The 5,173-nt window shown below is 45.0% G+C and overlaps 1 non-coding gene across 1 annotated transcript; it reads left to right on the top strand.

Annotated features, from left to right (window-relative positions):
- The first annotated feature begins 431 nt into the window (after positions 1-431).
- Positions 432-506, top strand: Trnap-cgg (transfer RNA proline (anticodon CGG)). Its single transcript has one exon. It is a non-coding gene; the product is annotated as a tRNA-Pro (tRNA).
- Positions 507-5,173: the final 4,667 nt, after the last annotated feature.

Below are 5,173 nucleotides of genomic sequence, written 5' to 3'. Positions count from 1 at the left end.
CCTTTGCCTTTCGCGGGCAAGCGCTCTACCGACTGAGCTACCCAAGCACGACTCACGCCCCGTCCTCACAGCTTTAATTCCGCCAGTACCTCGTCTCCTACATTCCAAACTTACAGAAGCTCTCCTGCGAACCATGCAGAACTAGCACTCCTGAAAGAAAGGATATTGCGGAGACATGGCTTAGCCACAGCCTGGGGGTTGTTTCTAGAATGAAATTTTCACTCTACAGCGGAGTGTGCGCTGATATGAAACTTCCTGGCAGATTAAAACTGTGTGCCGGACCGAGACTCGAACTCGGGACCTTTGCCTTTCGCGGGCAAGCGCTCTACCGACTGAGCTACCCAAGCACGACTCACGCCCCGTCCTCACAGCTGGAATGTAGGAGACGAGGTACTGGCGGAATTAAAGCTGTGAGGACGGGGCGTGAGTCGTGCTTGGGTAGCTCAGTCGGTAGAGCGCTTGCCCGCGGAAGGCAAAGGTCCCGAGTTCGAGTCTCGGTCCGGCACACAGTTTTAATCTTCTAGGAAATTTCAAGATTTAAGTGAGTTTGAACGTCGTGTTATAGTCGGCGCATGAGCGATGGGACACAGTATCTCCGACGTAGCGATGAAGTGGGAATTTTCCCGTACAACCATTTCACGAGTTTACTGTTAATATTAGGAATCCGCTAAAATGTCAAATCTCCGATATCGCTGCGGCCAGGAAAAGATCCTGCAAGAACGGGACCAACGACGACTGAAGAGAATCGTTCAACATGACAGAAGTGCAACCCTTCCGCAAATTGCTTCAGATTTCAATGCTGGGCCATCAACAAGTGTCAGCGTGCGAACCATTCAACGAAGCATCATCGATATCGGCTTTCGGAGCCGAAGGCCCTTTCGTTTACACTTCATGACTGCACGACGCAAAGCTTTACGTCTCGTCTGGGCCCGTCCACACCGACATTGGACATGTTTCCTGGTCGGACGAGTGTCGTTTCAAATTGTATCGAGCGGATGGACGTCTATGGATATGGAGAAAACCTCATGAATCCATGGACCCTGCATGTCAAGAGGGGACTGTTCAAGCTGGTGGAGGTTCTGTAATGGTGTGGGGCGTGTGCAGTTGGAGTGATATGGGACCCCTGATACGTCTAGATACGACTCAATGACAGGAGACACCTACGTAATCGTCCTGTCTTATCACCTGCATAGTCTGGAACCGCGCGACCACTACGGTCGCAGGTTCGAATCCTGCCTCGGGCATGGATGTGTGTGATGTCCTTAGGTTAGTTAGGTTTAAGTAGATCTAAGTTCTAGGGGACTGATGGCCTAAGTTGTTAAGTCTCATAGTGCTCAGAGCCATTTGAACCATCACCTGCATCCATTCATGTCCGTTGTACATTCCAACGGATTTGAGCAATTCCACAGACACCACACACCTCCAGAATTGTCACAGAGTGGCTCCGGGACACTCTTCTGAGTTTTAACACTCCCGCTGGCACCAAACTCCCCAGACATAAACATTATTCAGCATATCTAGGATACCTTGCAACGTGGTGTTCAGAATAGCTATCCACCCTCTCGTACTATTACAGTTTTATGGACAGTGCTGCGGTATTCATAGTGTCTGTTCCCACCAGCACTAATTCGGACATTACTCGAGTCCATGTCATGTCGTGTTGCGGCATTCCTGCGTGCTCGCGGGAGCCCTACACGACATTAGGCAGGTTTGCTTCGTCCGAAGCAAATCGACGCCATTAATGTTTTTCCTCAGGGCTCCAAAAATATGGAAATCGTATGAGGAGTGATCAAGACTGTGTGGCTCATATGTAAGGACTTCCCAGAGAAAATTCGACAGCGTATTCGTAACAACCTTTGCAGTATGTGGTCCCATCAAAGATAAACATTTAAAGCTGGCATCCGAGAAAAACGTCTATTTAGAAAAGCAAGTAAATAGAGATTTACGACGCCGGCCGAGGTGGCCAAGCGGTTAAAGGCGCTACAGCCTGGAACCGCGCGACCGCTACGGTCGCAGGTTCGAATCCTGCCTCGGGCATGGATGTGTGTGATGTCCTTAGGTTAGTTAGGTTTAAGTAGTTCTAAGTTCTAGGGGACTGATGACCTTAGAAGTTAAGTCCCATAGTGCTCAGAGCCATTTGAATCATTTTAGAGATTTACGGCCAAATAACAACAGGCCGAAGGACAAATATCAAACACAACAATGGAAGAACACAGTTTCTTTCTCTTTTATTAGAAAGGTAACTGATGAGATAGGAAAGATTTTACAGGAACATAACATCAGGCCGGTTTTTAGATCAACAAAGGGGAATAAATTAAACACTCTGATCTGTACGGGATAAACGCCCTCCTCTGACGGCATGCGGGTTATATAAAACTCTGAGTAATGTGGTAAGGTTTACAACGGAACTAAGAGGAGAAGCGCGAATAGACGGCTGGAGGAACATGATAGTACTTGCCGACCGCGGAAAACACAGAAATCAGCTGTATTAGAGCGTGCTCTTCAGTGGGGAAACCATGAAGTGAAAGTTTGCGAGAACACAATTTTATCTAAAATGACGAACTATTATCCACGGCTGTATAGGGAAACCACCGAAATACATAAATATTGGGATAATTTTAATAGAAAAGAAAAATGGGTTTGTTTGTAAATAACTTTCTGGTACCAGTCACAATTTTCTTTTATTTACGTTTAACACGACGCATTTCGGGAAATTATTCCCATTTTCAAGTGTGTATTCCTTTTTACTATGCCATTTTTTCGTGATGTTTTCGATGTGCGCGGTTTGTTTTGTTCTATTGACTTTTTTTTATGGTCAATATGTGGAGACTAGTTAAACATCACTCGCAACATTCAGTACGTAGCGAACATCGAGAATAAATTACATGTGTTATTCTCAGTGTGTACTGTGCACTGAGTGATGTTTGATATGTGTGAGACTCTGCACAAATGCACCATAATAAAGCTTAAAGTCAACAAAGCAAAGCAGAACCTCACACATCGAAAACATTTCGAAAAAATGGCGTAGTACAAAGAAATACACACTTCAAAATGGGAATCGTTTCCCGAAACACGTTGTGTAAAACATAAACAAAAGAAAATCGTGAGTGGTAGCAGAAAGTTATTTACAAACAAACCCAATGTTTTCACAGTCGCAAGCTTTCAAAAACCCTGATAATGGACAAAATCAGAAAATGAGAAGCCATGAAATTTAGGATATATGATGAGTTTCTGTGTAGAATCGGTAGATAAATTTTGTCTTTGAGAGATGCAATCGGTAGTTAAGTTTCATCTCTGACAAGGATTATCTTTGCCGATCACATGTCAACTTCGACCACACCCCTTTTCGGTAGTACTTTTGTCGCTCTCCGACGTCTGACCCGTCAGTCGGCAAGACTCAGTGGAACAATCACAGCTTCTGAAAATGTCCATCGCAGCTCTGGAAGAAAAATTAGGAAGCGATCACAGACAACGGCTATACAACCTGGAACATTCACTAACAGCTAAGACATTCGGTCACGAAAGTCTTCATTGTAAAAAGGACGTTCAAAAAGTTTTGTACAGTTGTCTCTAATTTTATTATATTTTGCTGGAGGAGAATGAAATGTTAGCTATACATTGAGCCTACTCAATGTAGCTGTGATGCATCTGGCCTTACGTTCTTTCCATGATGTAAATGCATTTTTGGTAAAATTCTGGGAACTGACCATGGCTTGACACAGGAAATAAGGTCTTTCTCACTATCAAATTTTTACCACACTGGTTTGCCTTCAGACGAACAAAGAGGTAAAAATCAGGAGACAAGTCCGGCTGTACAGAGGGTGAGGAACAATTTTCCAACCCATTCCTTATTCACATCACTCAGTGCCGTCAATGGTCTACCGCACCGTGAATTGTCTAGTACAGAGTAATCAACTTCTTTAAACCTCTGCACCACCGCTGGATACTGCTGCGATCCACTGTGTCCTCCCCATAAACAGGAAGCAACTTCCTGTGAATCGATGTGGCAGTCATCGCCGGTCTCGAAGAGAAACTCCATCACCGACCGTTGTCGCAACCTGTTATCTACTTCACGGTCCATTATGACTCATCTGTAAATAAAAGAAAATACTTTTATACATTAACTTATACCTAAATGTTCCAAGTATGTTCACAAAAAAATTTCATTCTCCTCCTGCAAAAAATAAAAAAAAAATTAGAGACGACTGTGCAAAACTTTTTGAACACCCTTTATATTATTAAAAATCTTGTGTTTCGTCTCAGCTTGTACCTAAACTGTTAGACAGAGATTTTAGTATGTGTAGCCTATGGTTAGCTCATTCACTTATTACGGAAGCAATCAGCCAATAACACCTTTCTGGCCAGGTAGCACGTCTTAAGACATGGACCGTGCTTACAATTTCAGCTACATTCATCTCAGGTAGTATGTGTAAGGGCGCGGGTAACCACGACGTTCAGCACCCTAAACAGACAAAAACAACTTTCATGAGGTCGCGCCATAATAGCCCGTAATATTTTAATATTGTATATTCCATCGTTCCTAGCCCGCATCTCGTGGTCGTGCGGTAGCGTTCTCGCTTCCCACGCCCGGGTTCCCGGGTTCGATTCCCGGCGGGGTCAGGGATTTTCTCTGCCTCGTGATGGCTGGGTGTTGTGTGCTGTCCTTAGGTTAGTTAGGTTTAAGTAGTTCTAAGTTCTAGGGGACTTATGACCACAGCAGTTGAGTCCCATAGTGCTCAGAGCCATTTTGAACCATCGTTCCTGAATTGAACGTTCGTGCTTTACTGTCTGTAGTCTACCTGAGAAAGGAGACGAGAAACCAAGACGAAATCCGCGATCAGGCCCTGAAGACCACGCTATGTCGACCGCTCGTCGTGTCGTCAACTGCCATGTGGCGTTATGCGGATGCGGTATGGAAGGGCATGGGGTTGCCATATCGCTCTCGCGGCAGTTGTCCACGTTTAGACCTTAGAGTCGCTAACTCTCACTGAGGTAGTCCTCAACTACCATCATGTGGGCAGTCCTCCCACCAAAAAAAAAAAAAAATTCCAGGCAGTATCGGGAAATGAACCCGGGTCCTCCGCATTGCAGCCATCTACACTGACCAATCAACTTCGGAGGTGAACGAGAAAAGAGACAGCGTACAAAATCGTTGTGGTTTCGTTGGCGTTTT

This window comes from Schistocerca nitens, chromosome 1, assembly GCF_023898315.1.
Source record: "Schistocerca nitens isolate TAMUIC-IGC-003100 chromosome 1, iqSchNite1.1, whole genome shotgun sequence".
Taxonomy (NCBI): domain Eukaryota; kingdom Metazoa; phylum Arthropoda; class Insecta; order Orthoptera; family Acrididae; genus Schistocerca; species Schistocerca nitens.
This window is presented reverse-complemented; position numbering and strand designations above follow the sequence as displayed.